A 16,675-nucleotide genomic window follows, 5' to 3' on the forward strand; every position below is an offset into this window, starting at 1 on the left:
AGAGAGCGAGCGCGAGGCGGAGGAGAGAGAGAGAGCGAGCGCGAGGCGGAGGAGAGAGAGAGAGAGAGAGAGCGCGAGGCGGAGGAGAGAGAGAGAGAGCGAGCGCGAGGCGGAGGAGAGAGAGAGAGCGAGCGCGAGGCGGAGGAGAGAGAGAGAGCGAGCGCGAGGCGGAGGAGAGAGAGAGAGCGAGCGCGAGACGGAGGAGAGAGAGAGAGAGAGAGAGAGAGAGAGCGAGCGCGAGGGCGCGAGGCGGAGGAGAGAGAGAGAGAGAGAGCGAGCGCGATGCGGAGGAGAGAGAGAGAGCGAGCGCAAGGCGGAGGAGAGAGAGAGAGAGAGAGAGAGAGAGAGCGAGCGCGAGGCGGATGAGAGAGAGAGAGAGAGAGAGAGAGAGTGAGCGCGAGGCGGAGGAGAGAGAGAGAGAGAGAGAGCGAGCGCGAGGCGGAGGAGAGAGAGAGAGAGAGAGAGAGCGAGCGCGAGGCGGAGGAGAGAGAGAGAGAGAGAGAGAGAGAGAGAGAGAGCGAGCGCGAGGCGGAGGAGAGAGAGAGAGCGACCGCGAGGCGGAGGGAGAGAGAGAGAGAGCGAGCGCGAGGCGGAGGAGAGAGAGAGCGAGCGCGAGGCGGAGGAGGAGAGAGCGAGTGCGAGGCGGAGGAGAGAGAGAGAGAGAGAGAGAGCGAGCGCGAGGCGGAGGAGAGAGAGAGAGCGAGCGCGAGGCGGAGGAGAGAGAGAGAGCGAGCGCGAGGAGAGAGAGAGCGAGCGCGAGGCGGAGGAGAGAGAGAGAGCGAGCGCGAGGAGAGAGAGAGAGCGAGCGCGAGGAGAGAGAGAGAGCGAGCGCGAGGCGGAGGAGAGAGAGCGAGCGCGAGGCGGAGGAGAGAGAGAGAGCGCGAGGCGGAGGAGAGAGAGCGAGCGCGAGGGTGAGGAGAGAGAACGAGCGCGAGGCGGAGGAGAGAGAGAGAGAGAGCGAGCGCGAGGCGGAGGAGAGAGAGCGAGCGCGAGGCGGAGGAGAGAGAGCGAGCGCGAGGCGGAGGAGAGAGAGCGAGCGCGAGGTGGAGGAGAGCGAGCGAGCGCGAGGAGAGAGAGAGAGAGAGCGCGAGGCGGAGGAGGAGAGAGAGAGAGAGAGAGAGAGAGAGAGAGCGCGAGGCGGAGGAGAGAGAGAGAGTGAGTGCGAGGCAGAGGAGAAAGAGAGAGTGAGAGAGTGAGAGAGTGAGAGAGTGAGAGAGTGAGAGAGTGAGAGAGTGAGAGAGTGAGAGAGTGAGAGAGTGCGAGGCGGAGGAGAGAGAGTGAGTGCGAGGCGGAGGAGAGAGAGTGAGTGCGAGGCGGAGGAGAGAGAGAGAGAGAGAGTTAGTGCGAGGCGGAGGAGAGAGAGTGAGTGCGAGGCGGAGGAGAGAGAGAGAGAGGCGGAGGAGAGAGAGAGAGAGAGAGAGAGAGAGAGAGTGTGAGTGCGAGGCGGAGGAGAGAGAGAGAGTGTGAGCGCGAAGCGGAGGAGGAAGAGAGAGAGGAAAGAGCGCAAGGCGGAGGAGAGAGAGAGAGAGAGAGAGAGAGAGAGTGTGCGAGGCGGAGGAGAGAGAGAGAGAGAGAGAGAGAGAGCGCACGAGGCAGAGGAGAGAGAGAGAGCGCGCACGAGGCGAGAGAGGAGGAAGAGGAAGAAGAAGAAGAGTTGAGAGAGCGCGCGAGGGGCGGGAAAGAGAGAGAAAGAGAGAGGGCACGAGGCGGAGGTGGAGATGGGAGAGAGAGAGAGAGTACGAGGCGGAGGAGAAAGAGGGAGGGAAAGAGAGAGAGAGAGAGCGCGCGCAAGGCGGAGGAGGCAGAGAGCGCGCGCAAGAGGCGAGAGAGGGGTGGAGGTGGAGTAGAGAAAGAGAGAGCGAACGAGGTGGAGGAGAAAGAGGGAGGTAGAGGTAGAGAGAGAGAGCGCGCGAGAGAGAGAGCGCGCGAGAGAGAGAGGCGGAGGAGAGAGCGAGGCGGAGGGGAGAGAGAGAGAGGGGCAGAGGGAGAGAGCGAGGCGGAAGAGAGAGAGAGAGAGAGACCGAGACCAAGGAGAAGCGGAGGCGAGAGAGAGCGAGAGCGTGTGAGGGGAAGAGGGAGTGCGTGTGGCGGAGGGGCGTGAGAGCGTGTGAGGCGGAGGGGAGGAGAAGAGAGAAAGCGGCGGAGGGGGAGGGGAGTTAGAGAGATAGCGATAGATAGAATGTGTGTGGTGAGGGAGGAGAGGGAGAATGTGTGGTGGGGGAGTGTGTGTGTGTGTCTGTTGGGGAGGGAGAGGGGGAGAGAGGGAGGACTGGGGAGGGGGAGGAGAGGGAGTGGTGGAGGGGTTTGAGGGGGAGAGCGAGAGAGAGGGTGGGGAGGGGCGGAGAGAGAGAGGAGGAGGAGAAGACGACGACGAGAGGGTTGAAGGATGAGGAGAGGAGGAGAGAGTGTTGAGGAGGAGGAGGAGCTTGGAGCATGTCAGAGTGGGGGGGTGTTGAGAGGGAGAGCGGGATGAGGGGGGAAATCTTCATTACATGCTTTTATGAGAAAGACATAATCCTTCATTGCCCAAATAGCGACAGGAAGACTAAGCAATTATCTCTCCCTTTGCTTTGAAGTTTAAACTGGGACAAAGAAAAAAATATCAAAAAGGTATTATCACAATCGTTCACAATAGTTAAAACTGTCAATCAAAAAAGGATTCAAAGATGTATGTGGGTGTGCTTGTGTCTGGAGGCTCTTAAGATATTGCACTGGACAGTACTGTACAACAATCTGATATTCAAACTTCCTCTAAGAGTTGGATTAAAGGTTTTAAAAATATTGTGTTGCAGATTTAAAGAGAACCAAATGGGTCTGATTTTCCCCTTGGGTATAATAATATAACATCAGTATAACTAATGGTGTGCAAAAATTTGCAATTTTACATTTGCTACATAAATAATGGTACTTTTATTTATCCAGTGCTCTCGTGCCACTTCAAACCAATCGTTGACTCACTGTACTGGAAATGAATGGCATCAGAATTTTGAGAGCTAGGTAAGTTGTCATTCCTAATGAATATGAATGTTATTTTTGAAACTGAGACTTAAAGTATATTAACTTCTCAGCTGAAAAGAGCAGTTTTCTTGAATGTTACATTATGCACAAAGAGAAAATGACTATTTTTAGTTTGATGTTTATTAAAACATCCTTCCCCACTTCCTCAGGTACTCTGGGTTTGTATTCAGTACCAACACATCCCAACTTCAGTGTTTATGTCCTGCTTGGGGAAGGAGTGGCACAAAAGGTTCTTTTGCAAAGGGGAATTCGGACTCATTGTCTACATTATTAAATTCTGAAAGTTCTGTTGATAAACTGGAATTTGTTTGACTCCTATTACCAAGATCTTGTATATATAGATTTGTGGAGCTACAATAAGAACACCTTTAGAATTCAGTTGACATCTTGTGGATATGACCTTCAACAGCAAAATAATGCCTTGGCAATACTCCATTCAGTACATCTGATAAGTTGGCTTAGAACTAGATGTGCTCTGAGGAAATCTATCGTAAAATTATAGCGTTTAAAAATCAAATCTGTCAGCATTGGTGAAATGTTAGGCATGGCAATTGTTATGGGCCATTGAAAGGGTACAAATTTAAGATAAAAGAATTGAAGGAGGTCTTTAGATTTTTTTTTTACAGAGGGTGGTTAAATGTGAAATTCTATGTGAAATTAATTAATTTTAACAGGAATTGGATAGAATTAGAAACTATTATAGTGTGTAGGGACTAAGCAGCAAATTGAGATGAGATGAATTGTAGAAAAGAACACTAGTGCAGACTTGATTGTTTGGAAAGCCTGTTGCGGTGCTGGAGCATTCAATGGGCCCAAATTTCCCCAGCCGCCTAAAGCGACGTAGTTCGCTGTGGTACGCCGATTTTGTGGGGCAAAAAACGCGCCGAAAATTTACCTTTTTAATTTGTCCGCTCCTTCATTGTTCTGGTCCCGTGGCGTGGCGCTGCAAAGCCTGCTGGGGGATGGAGCTTCGGCCGCGCTTGCTCTGCGCAGCCGGCAGAGGGACGGGGCTTGGGCCCAGCATCGTCTCGAGTGCCGGCAGAGGGACGCATGTCTGTTTCAACGTGCGCACGTACGCAATGGAGTCGGAAGCTTGGCAATCGGCCAATTAAAGGGAGAGCATCCTCAGTGCCTCAGCATTATTGGCAATGGACCATATAATGGTAGGGTGTGAATAGTGATTTTTGGGTGGCTGAGGGAGTGGAAAGGACTGCTGCATAGATGCAAGAAAGGTGAGAACTGTGATTTTTCAAGATAACCTGAGTGTAAGTCCAATACACCAATGATGCAAGAGCGTGCAACAAGAACAAAGAATTTCCTCCACGAGGAAGTGGAGAAACTAGTCACTGTCATTGAGGACAAATGGCTGGATATCAGTAAGAGTGGACCCACAAAAGTTCCACTCAAAGAAATAAGAAGACAATGGAACCAAGTTGCAGAAGAATACTCTGCAGGGGTGAATACCGCAAGACCTGGAAGCCAGTGCAGGATGTTGGTCAAGTAGTGAGTGTAAGTAATATCTTCATCTTTAAATGGAATTGCAATTGTAAATGTGACCATCTGTATATGTCCCACCCATCAGAAGCACACCATGTGTGAAAAGTTATATTTTCATCTTTGCAGAAGAAATTGTCCCACAACAAAAGGGAAAGATTTAGAACAGGAGGAGGGCCGCCAAATCTGCACCAACTATCACCCCTGGAACAGAGGGTTGCTGCCTTGCAGAAAAAGAATCAGTTCTGCACAAGCTGGACCCACACACGAGGGTGAGGGTGAGTCATTAAAATGCATCGTCACCCTTCAAATCAACCTGCTGACTGGCTTGCTACGCGTGAGACTACTCATGCACCCATCCTGTCCCCTCCTGTGCTGCTAACCATTTGACTGTTCTGTTGTATTTTGCAGAAGATGACGACAATCCAGAAGATCCAGATGCGTGCTCTCCAGACCAAGGCGGGTGAGGGGAGAAGGGGTCCATGGAAAGTGTTCACAGGAGAATGCTGATCGTGATATGGATCAGTCCATGGTACAGGGCATCACACTGCCAGAAACCTCCATGAGCTCCGTGGCGACATTCCATGGTTTCACACCTTCCGAGGTTGCGGGTCCCAGTGGCGGTGGTGAAATGCATGTTGGAACACCCAGTGTCCCACTGTCCCAGCCTGCGCCTCGCACTGGAGGGGTGCCACTAGGCAGACCCACGGCGAGGGGAAGGAGAAGCCGACCAGTCTCTCCTGAGATGCAGCCTTCAGCAGATGTTAATCAGGTTATGTCATTGGGTGAGGAGACCAATGCCCTTACAAGATCACTCATGACGACCGTCAGTGGGGTGCATGATGAGGTGGTGACACTGTCGGGAGAAATATCAGCACTGAGATGGGAACTGAGGGCGGGCATTTCAGAGAGTGTGCAAACGAAGGCAGATGCCATGAGGGAGCTAGCTCCTACAATAAGGGCACAAAGGCCGGATACTCAAATGCCACTCTCACTTCAATCCACGCACCAGCCACCGGTGAGACCCAAGCCCGGCCCCCTCCTCACCACCATCACCGACCCTATGAGGAAGTGCACTTTCCCCGAGATGTGGGTGAGGGGTGCAGCTTTTCTTTGCTGTTGTTGTTATTGAATTGCATTGTAAACGTTCCAATAAAAGATATTTTGCATTAAGACTGAATCATGTTCCATTATCACCACACAACATTTAGGAACAACTGTTTAAAAAAAAACATTCCTCACCCCTACAGTATGCTTGCCTGCTGCCTCTAGCCAAAGGGCTAGCAGATGCATTCTGCAGTTGACAAGGCAGGACTGCTCTATTTTCAGTAGCTGATTTATCTTTCCTTTATTTTTGATGATGTGAAGATGTTGTGCTAAAGATGTTGTGATGTGCTGATGCTGTAAAGATGTTTAGTGCTTTAGAATCCTCTAACTCACCACCCCCCCCCCCCTCCCCCACCCATCCCCAATCTCTGGCTACCTGTGCTGATTTCGTAAATGTAGGTAAGGTTTTTCTGTGCCTATAAAAGTGGCCACATATACTGGCCTAAGTTAGTTTGGAGTAACTTTTAGCTGGCCAAATTTGCTTCTATGGCCAAAAGAGACGTAAGTGGCTGGTAACGCCCCCTTTTGGAGAAAAAAACTAAACAAAAAAAAACTTAACTGACTTACACTGGAGCAAGTTAAATGGGGGAATTTGCAATTTTTAAGTTACTCCAAAAAAAGCTGGGCAACTCCTGGGGAAATTTGAGTCCTATGATTCTAAAGGTGCCAGATTGCAAACGTTTGGAGCTGTGTTGTCTTTTTAAGAGTGACATGCATTAAATGTAAGTTTTTAATAGTGTAATGTAACACTTCTAATGAGGTCCAGTCTAGTAGATGTTGTCTTCATTGTGATTAAAATCTGGCAGGCAACAAAGTACTGATGCTGTGTGTGATTTCTTATGAAAAAATTAGCTGCACACTAAAGGCTGACTGGTATTAAAAACTTACATTTTAATGCATGTCACTCTTAAAAAGAAAACACAGCTCCAAATGTTTGCCATCTCTGTCACCTTAGAATCATAAAATGCTACAGCACGGCAACAGGCTATTCAACCAATCAAGTCTCCTGAAATACATTCTCTAAATCTGAATTTTAGCATAAGTGATGGTTACCTTTATTTTGTGCAGTTGTTTCTCCTAAGAGTGAGGCCACAGTTTTACTTGCTTCATCTACAGCAATGTGGATTTTAGGCTCAATGCTGGGTGCCATGTCTCTGGCCCTTACTTTTACAAGCACCCTAGTGCCATCCCAGACTAGGTCCAAAGTTGCAGAACCATTGATGTACTGCTTGACGCTCAAGTTGAGATTTGTTCTCCACACTTGATCCATTATCAATAATATGTTCTTTCATCTCCAAAGCACCTCCATCCCTACCTTTTTCCCACTGAAACCAAAATCCATGCCTGCTTCATTTGAGGATTAACCTGCTAATCACCCTACCTTCACATTCCACCAACTACAACTGAGTCATAACATCTAAGTTTATGTTTCCTCCCTCTCTCCCATCCTTGCCTTGCTTCACTGGCTCTCATCCCAGTGAGTTGATTTTCAGATCCTCAACGATCACTCGCCACGGTTTCCACTCCATCTATCACATCATTGGTGGATGCTTTTCCAGCTATTTTGGAATCGCCACCTTACATCCCTCTATCTTGACACCCTCTCTTTCAAAAGTTTCCCCCAAAACACTTTGTTTAACCCATGTTCTGTGTACCCTTGTCAGCTCCTACTTGGTGTCCACATTTTCAACACCCTGTTTGAGGCATCGTTCTGTAAATGAGAAATGTAAATTGTTTTTTGTTGCTGTATGTTTATAATTTTACTTGGCTCCTTTCTGCCACAGTACATTTTCCCAATCAAGAGGAAAAAAAGTGCAAGTCTAATCACACCAGATGAGTGATGTCCACCAACAAATAATGCACCTGGTCGGCAATGAGTGCTTGCTTCATATCTCCATCATCATCATCATAGGCAGTCCCTCAAGTACCTTGCTGCCACACCAAAAAGGGATGAGTTCACAGGTGTTTCAATGAAGGACCTAATATTCCAGGTCCCAAACTACATTTTGAAAGGTGGAAAATGCTTGTGCATAGATTTTTTTTTTAACGTGTGGTGGCCATTGCACATAAACCTCCACACAGGCTTGACAGAGCTAGGTCTTGTTCCAGTGCCAAGGATTAACCAGGATGACTGGAGACCAGCTCTGCTGCATGGACCACAGTGTGGGTTGGTCCTGTTGGGCCTACACCTCTTCTGGACCCCGAACTCACGCTTCGTGATTGGTTAATAACAAACATATGTATATTTTTTACTAAAAATGTGTTGGCAGAAAAGCATACAAGTTGTGCATTATCTTATAACAATTCTTGGAACTAATATCCTCACAGATGTGGAGATGCAAACTCCAATGGACAGCTGCTAAGAGTTGCCTCCAGTATTCATAAAATGGCTCCCTCACACCGAGGCCAAAGTGTAGCCCTCCCCTCCCCTCCCCCTCCCCGGTACAGATCAGGTAAAAAGTGCAGAGCAGCTGTGGAACCTGTGGGGCAGTAGCAGTTACCCAGCGAGCCATTGGGGGAGCTAGAGTGGGAGTATACTGTTGTCTCTTTTGGTGTGTCTCCCCAAATCCCTCAACCCCACCCACCTTCTTCCCAAATCATAGAATCATAGAAATTTGCAACACGAAAGGAGGCCATTTCGGCTCATCATGTCCACTCCGGCTGACCAGGAGCTATCCAGCCTAATTCAACTTTCCAGCTCTTGGTCCGTAGTCCTGTAGGTTACAGCACTTTAAGTTCATATCCAAGTATCTTTTAAATGTGGTGAGGGTTTCTGCCTCTACCACCCATGATCACCTCATCGGCGGGCCCAGGCACGGCGGAGGAGCAGAAAGGTCGTAGCAGAGGTGCGGCAAATGAGGGTACGGGGCCCAGGCGAGCCGACACTGCGATATATGTGCGCACTAGGTCCGTGCAGCAGGCGTCCTGGTTAACCCTTGCCACTGGATAAAGGCCTAGCTCTGTCCAGCCCATGTGGTGGCTGATGTGCAATGGTCATCACACATTAAAAAAATCCATGCACAGGCATCTTCCACCCCTGGAGTTCAGGACTGGAATATCGGGTCCTTCATTGAAACATCTGTAAACTTATCCCTTTTGGCGTGGAAGCAAGTCATCCTTGTTCGAGGGACTGCCTATGATGATGTTGACAGCATGGAAGAAGGCCATTCGGCCCGTCAAGATGGGCCGGCTCTCTGCAAGAGCACTTCAGCCAGTCCTTTCCCCGTAGCCCTGCAAATTTGCGTCTTTCAGGTACTTATCTAATTCCCTCTTGAAAGCCGTGATTGAATCTACCTCCACCACCCTTTCAGGCAGTATATTCCAGATCCTAACCACTCGCTGCGTAAACATTTTTTTTCTTATGTTGCCTTTGCTTCTTTTGCCAATCACCTTAAATCTGTGCCCTCTGTTTCTTGACCCTTCTGCCAATGAGAACATTTTCTCTCTATCTACTCTGTCCAGACCCTCATGATTTTAAACACCTCTATCAAATCTCTCAATCTTCTCTGTTCTAAGGAGAATAACCCCAGCTTTTCCAGTCTATCCATGTAACTGAAGTCCCTAATCCCTGGAATCATTCTCGTAAATATTTTCTGCATCCTCTCTAAGGCCTTCACATCCTTCCTAAAGTGTGGTGCCCAGAATTGGACGCAATATTCCAGTTGAGGCTGAACCAGTGTTTTATACAGGTTCATTATTTCCACGCTTTTGTACTGTATACCTCTAGTCATGAAGCCCAGGATTCCATAAGCCTTTCTTAACTGCTTTCTCAACCTGTCCTGCCACCATCAACGATTTACGCATATATACCCCCAGGTTACTTTGTTCATGCACCCCCTTTAGGATTGTAACCTTTGGCTTATATTTCCTCTCATTTGTTCTACCAAAATGTTCCACTTTGCACTTTTCTGCATTAAGTTTCTTCTGCCATATGTCTGCCCATTCCGCCAGCCTGTCCATGTCCTCTTGAAGTCTATCACTATCCTCCTCGCTGTTCACTATACTTCCAATTTTGTGTCATCTGCAAATTTTGAAATTATGCCTTCTACACCCACATCCAAATCATTAATATATATCAACAAAAGCAGTGGTCCCAGAACCGATCCCTGGGGAAGACCACAGTATACCTTCCTCCAGTCCAAAAAACAACCATTCACCACTACTCTCTGTTTCCTATGACTTAGCCAATTTCATGTCCATGCTGCCACAGTCCCTTTTATTCCATGAGCTTTAACTTTTCTGGCAAGCCTATTATGTGGCACTTTGTTGAACGCCTTTTCGAAATGCATGTACATCACGTCAACCGCATCAACCCTCTGTGATCTCATCAAAAAAACTCGGATCAAGTTGGTGAAACACAATTTGCCTTTAACAAATCTGTGTTGGCTTTCCTTAATTAATCCACACTTGTCCAAGTGACTGTTAATTTTGTCCCTAATTATTGTTTCTAAAAGCTTACCCACTATCGAAGTTAAACTGACTGGCCTATAGTTGCTGGGTTTATCTTTACATCCTTTTTTGAACAAGGGTGTAACATTTGCAATTCTCCAGTCCTCTCGCTCCACACCTGTTTCTAAGCAGGATTGGAAGATTATGGCCAACACCTCCGGGATTTCTTCCTTCATTTCTCTCAGCATCTTAGGATCCATCCCATCTGGTTCTGGTGACTATACATATAATGGCCTAGAATTTGCAGTCAATGATGAAGCAAAGGCGTTCACCGCTGGCCCTGAAGAAAGCTGCCCATCTCTGTGGTGAGAAGTTTGTCTTTTTCGAAGCGCAAGTGATTCCAGTGCAATGTAGTGGTGATTCTCTAGTGCGATCTGCTGTGATAGCAACAAGCTGTCTAGGCACCCAATCACATTGCAGAATTCTCACAGATTGGGAACTAGGAAATGAGAATCTGCTTTTAGCCCAACTTTTAAAAATATCTTAGAGAACAAAACACAGATCGCGACTCTCACATGGGGATAAGGGAGAACCTGAAATATAATGAACAAACTTAAAAGTTTCTTAAAAATTGTCATCTTTATTAAAATCGATAAATTTGACACTCCACAAATTAGTTTTTCAGGGCCATAGCGTTTGTTTCCCCTAATCCAACAAGGCCTAACACTTAATGGGGTATTTCACCACACTATTACCTCAGGAAAGCCAAGTTTTTGTCAGTTTTGTTGATTACACCAATTGCCATCTATGGAGGGTGGCGGGGGTGCAGGTAGTTCAGCGCAGCCAGTGTTGGCCCAGTGAATGACTGACTGCAACTTCAGGGTTTAGGCATTTAGATATGCAGGCGTAACAATCTGAAGTTATAGGGCTGGGATGAGGTACGACAAGGTGAATTTAGGGAGCTTAGGAGTTATATTAAAAAGTAGGACCTCAAACGTAGTAATCTCAGTGCCACGTGCTAGTCAGAGTAGGAATCGCAGGATAGCTCAGATGAATATGTGGCGTGAGGAGTGGTGCAGAAGGGAGAGATTCAAATTCCTGGGACATTGGAGCCGGTTCTGGGGGAGGTGGGACAAGTACAAACTGGACGGTCTGCACCTGGGCAGGACCGGAACCAATGTCCTAGGGGGGAGTGTTTGCTAGTGCTGTTGCGGAGTGGTTAAACTAATATGGCAGGGGGATGGGAATCTATGCAAGAAGACAGAGGGAAGTAGAATGGGGGCAGAAGCAAAAGATAGAAAGAAAAAAAGTAAAAGTGGAGGGCAGGGAAACCCAAGGCTAAAACCAAAAAGGACCACATTACAGCAAAATTCTAAAGGGGCAAAGTGTGTTAAAAAGACAAGCCTAAAGGCTTTGTGCCTCAATGCGAAGAGTATTTGTAATAAGGTGGACAAATTAATTGCACAGGCAGCAATTAATGAATATGATATAATTGGCATCACGGAGACATGGCTCCAGGGTGACCAAGGCTGGGAACTCAACATCCAGGGGTATTCAACATTAGGAAGGATAGACAGAAAGGAAAAGGAGGTGGGGTAGAGTTGCTGTTTAAGGAGGAAATTAACGCAATAGTAAGGAAGGACATTAGCTTGGATGATTTGGAATCGGTATGGGTGGAGCTGCGGAATACTAAAGGACAGAAAACGCTAGTGAGAATTGTGTGCAGACCACCAACAGAGGTTGGGGACAGCATCAAACAAGAAATTAGGGATGCGTGCAATAAAGGTACAGCAGTTATCATGGGTGACTTTAATCTACATATAGATTGGGCTAACGAAACTGGTAGCAATACGGTGGAGGAGGATTTCCTGGAGTGTATTAAGGATGGTTTTCTAGACTAATATATCGAGGAACCAACAAGAGGGCTGGCCATCCTAGACTGGGTGATGTGTAATGAGAGAGGACTAATTAGCAATCTTGTGCGAGGCCCCTTGGGGAAGAGTGACCATAATATGGTAGAATTCTTTATTAAGATGGAGAGTGACAGTCAATTCAGAGACTAGGGTCCTGAACTTAAGGAAAGGTAACTTCGATGGTATGGGACATGAATTGGCTAGAATAGATTGGCAAATGATACTTAAAGGGTTGACAGTGGATAGGCAATGGCAAACATTTAAAGATCACATGGATGAACTTCAACAATTGTACATCCCTGTTTGGAGTAAAAATAAAACGGGGAAGGTGGCTCAACCGTGGCTAATAAGGGAAATTAAGGATAGTGTTAAATCCAAGGAAGAGTCATATACATTGGCCAGAAAAAACAGCAACCTGAGGACTGCAAGAAATTTAGAATTCAGCAGAGGAAGACAAAGGGTTTAATTAGGTGGGGGAAAATAGAGTGTGAGAGAAAGCTTGCGGGGAACATAAAAACTGACTGCAAAAGCTTCTATAGATATGTGAAGACAAACGTAGGTTCCTTGCAGTCAGATTCAGGTGAATTTATAATGGGGAACAAAGAAATGGCAGACCAATTGAACAAATACTTTGGTTCTGTCTTCACGAAGGAAGACACAAATAACCTTCCAGAAATACAAGGGGACTGAGGGTCGAGTGAGAAGGAGAAACTGAAGGAAATCCTTATTAGGTGGAAAATTGTGTTAGGGAAATTGATGGGATTGAAGGCCGATAAATCCCCGGTGCCTGATAGTCTGCATCCCAGAGTACTTAAGGAAGTGGCCCTAGAAATAGTGGATGCATTGGTGATCATTTTCCGATTATCTTCATCTATCGACTCTGGATCAGTTCCTATGGACTGGATGGTAGCTAATGTAACACCACTGTTTAAAAAAGGAGGAAGAGAGAAAACGGGTAATTATAGACCGGTTAGCCTGACATCAGTCATGGGGAAAATGTTGGAATCAATTATTAAAGATGAAATAACAGCGCATTTGGAAAGCAGTGACAGGATCGGTCCAAGTCAGCATGGATTTATGAAAGGGAAATCATGCTTGACAAATCTTCTGGAATTTTTTGAGGATGTAACTAGGATGTATTTGGACTTTCAAAAGGCCTTTGACAAGGTCCCACACAAGAGATTGGTGTGCAAAATTAAAGCAAGTGGTATTGGGGGTAATGTACTGATGTGGATAGAGAACTGGTTGGCAGACAGGAAACTGAGAGTTGGGATAAATGGGTCCTTTTCAGAATGGCAGTCAGTGACTAGTGGGGTGCCGCAGGGCTCAGTGCTGGGACCCCAGCTCTTTACAATATACATTAACAATTTAGATGAAGGAATTGAGTGTGAAATCTCCAAGTTTGCAGGTGACACTAAGCTAAGTGGCAGTGTGAGCTGTGAGGAGGACGCTAAGAGGCTGCAGGGTGACTTGGACAGGTTAGGTGAGTGAGCAAATGCATGGCAGATGCAGTATAATGTGGATAAATGTTAGGTTATCCACTTTGGGGGCAAAAACACGAAGGCAGAATATTATCTGAATGGCAGCAGATTAGGAAAAGGGGAGGTGCAACGAGACCTGGGTGTCATGGTACATCAGTCATTGAAAGTTGACATGCATGTTCAGCAGGCGGTGAAGAAGGCAAATGGTATGTTGGCCTTCATAGCTAGGGGATTTGAGTATAGAGCAGGGAGGTCTTACTGCAGTTGTATAGGGCCTTGGTGAGGCCTCACCTGGAATATTGTGTTCAGTTTTGGTCTCCTAATCTGAGGAAGGACGTTCTTGCTATTGAGGGAGTGCAGCAAAGGTTCACCAGACTGATTCCTGGGATGGCAGGACTGACATATGAGGAAAGACTGGATCGACTGGGCCTGTATTCACTGGAGATGAGAAAGGTGAGAGGGGATCTCATAGAATCATATAAAATTCTGATGGGACTGGACAGGTTAGATGCAGGAAGAATGTTCCCGATGTTGAAAGTCCAGAACCAGAGGACACAGTCTAAGGATAAGGGGTAAGCCATTTCGGACAGAGATGAGGAGAAACTTCTTCACTCAGAGAGTTGTTAACCTGTGGAGTTCTCTATCGCAGAGAGTTGTTGATGCCAGTTCATTGATATATTCAAGTGGGAGTGAGATGTGGCCCTTACGGCTAAAGGGATCAAGGGGTATGGAGAGAAAGCAGGAAAGGGGTACTGAGGTGAATGATCAGCCATGATCTTATTGAATGGTGGTGCAGGCTCAAAGGGCCGAATGGCCTACTCCTGCACCTATTTATCTGTATTTCTATGGATTTTCAGCCTTGCTCATTTTGGTGCAGTAATGGTGGCAGAGCGGTAAAGTTTGCGCCTCAGTCAGCAAAATTCGGCAAAAAATGAGGTCCCATGATCGGGGTGCAAAATCAGGCGTTGCACAAGGAACTTTTTGCGCCCCAGCCGAAAATTGTGGCATTAAAAAAATTTTTAAAAAGTCTTGTTGATTTGAGGAACTTCAATGTTGCACAGTGCCCTGCAACATAATGTTGTGTCTGGTTTTATTTTGGTGGGGGGAATTTTTGTTACTTTGTTGCAGTAAAATTTATGATTCATCCTTTGCCATTGGTGTCTTGTGTATCATTCCAACGTTCACAGAGATGTGCCATTATGGGGCCACATAGCATGTCTAGTATTAGCTCCATCCCTCAGTTTCCTTGATTTAGGAGGATGGTCCATTACGAGCTGGTGACGTGCGCGTGTTGGTCCGGCAGCATCTCCACACTGCCTCCCCCGTGGATGGGGTGGTTATCAAATGGGGACCTTGCCTGGCTCCTCTTCATCGTCCTCCTCCTCCTGAGGTGGGCCTGCAATCTCGACTGGCAAAGCCTGCTCCCTCATGATGGCCAAGTTGTGCAAGATGCAGCACACCACAATGAATTCGGATACCTGTTGAGGGTAGTATTGAAGGCTGCCTCCAGAATGGTCCAGGCATCGGTCTGCCTGCAGGAGATAGCATAACTCTGACAGCACTTTCTTTCGCAGATGCAGCCTTCTCACACACTGCTCATCAGAGAGCTGGAGCTCTGAGCGTTGGTGCTTGTAAACCCGTGGGTGGTAAGCTTTCCTCCCCAGACATCTTTGGCCTCTCCTCGTCCGTGGGCCAACATGGCCTAGAGCCCTTCATCTAGCTTGATGCCGCCTGGCAATACTAGTAATGCCCCCATTAAATTCGCTCACTAAAGTTGTAAGGGCACTGTAATGGCAGATAAAAATGCCGTTTGCAAGGCTGAGCTTCACGCAGTGTGCTGTGCGCAACCGTTGCAGTCAATGTGACCTGCAATGTAGGAGCCTCATCCTTCCATTTAAATATGATGCCAATATCGCCTGCTGCACCCTGGGACGTTTCCTAGGGTGGGTGTTAAATGAGTTATTGGGACTGAATTTTGCATCCGGGGTGGTAGCGGAGTGTTGAACGATGATTGACGTCATGATCTCAGTGAAACTAGAGGGCGGGACGGTAAGTTTATGTGCCGCTGCAAGCCATGAGCTGAATTTGCCGGCAGGGTGGTAGTAGCTGGATGCTTGGCGTTGCGCCTAGAAACACCATTCCGGGCCGCAAACAGAAGCACAACCGAGCCGAAAATCCAGCCCATGGTCTGTTTCAAAGGGGTAATAACAGCGAACACTGTTAGTTCGTCGTTATTGGGCTGGAATTTACGATGGGCAATATGTTAAATTATTGTTTGAAACTTGTCATTTTACTGTGTAATTCAAAGTTTGACTAAAGAGTAAAACTGGTTGCAATCTTGAAAAACTTCTATTCATAATTCAGTACCTACTCATGTATTTTCAGGGATTCCAAGGTAATATCAAAATAGGAGATAGAGTTAATTCCTTAGAATACCAAAGGAAGTTACTAAGGGATATTGATGAGGTTGGGAAATGGGCTTAAAAAGTGGCAAATACAAAGAACTGCTTGAAATATACATTTTTTCATTAGCACATTGTAGATTATGGGATAATATGCTTGAAGTGTTCAAAATTCTGAAAGGATGGGTAGGGTAGATTGAAGCAGACTTGTTCCAGTAGTTGGGTCTAGAACGAGAAGCCATAGATATAAGGTTAAATGTGAGAAATTTGGGGCAGGAGAAACATTTTTACACACAATATTGTGAGGATGTGGAACTATGTCAACATTTAAAATTAGATCGTCTGGGTGGATGAAGGAAAAGGGGTTGAAAAGATCTGGAAATAGGGTGGGTAAATGTGGTTAGAACTATTTGCTCGATTGGAGGTTTCGCAGCAACATGGACTGATTAGGCCGAATGGCCTGTTTCTGAGCTGTAATTTCAACGCATAAGGTTTGCCATGTTCCTGAAAATTTGTCATGTATTTTTCTCTAGTGATGACGGGAAAGTTGTGGGAACATTGACATTCTTGAACTTTCAAATGTTTACTCCGTACACTCAAATTCACATTGTAGTTTTAAAATACTGTTTGAATCTCTGTTAGCCTGTTACATCATGCACTTTACAGTATTACAGTGGAAAATGTTGACATTTCTTATGACTCGATTTAAAATTACAATTGTAGCACAAATGTATTATTTGCGATTAGGTACAAGCTGTTGTATAACATAACTGGATTTATTTGGTTAAGAAAGAGGATGTCAACTGAAGGTATAGGAGTGCAGTATTTCATGAATGTTTAGCTTCCACATTTTTGATCCTAAGAAATCTAG

At 46.6% G+C, this 16,675-nt stretch overlaps 1 protein-coding gene across 6 annotated transcripts in view; it reads left to right on the forward strand.

Annotated features, from left to right (window-relative positions):
* The window catches only part of tmem68 (transmembrane protein 68), a 98,209-nt gene that overhangs the window by 17,713 nt on the left and 63,821 nt on the right, over window positions 1-16,675 (forward strand). For all 6 annotated transcript variants that reach the window (XM_070892255.1, XM_070892246.1, XM_070892276.1 and 3 more), the window contains exon 2: window positions 2,923-2,997. The gene's annotated coding sequence lies outside the window, so the exon portion shown is untranslated. The remainder of the gene's footprint in view (window positions 1-2,922; window positions 2,998-16,675) is intronic.

The sequence above is a fragment of the Pristiophorus japonicus genome, chromosome 1 (genome assembly GCF_044704955.1).
Source record: "Pristiophorus japonicus isolate sPriJap1 chromosome 1, sPriJap1.hap1, whole genome shotgun sequence".
In the NCBI taxonomy this organism is placed as follows: Eukaryota; Metazoa; Chordata; class Chondrichthyes; family Pristiophoridae; genus Pristiophorus; species Pristiophorus japonicus.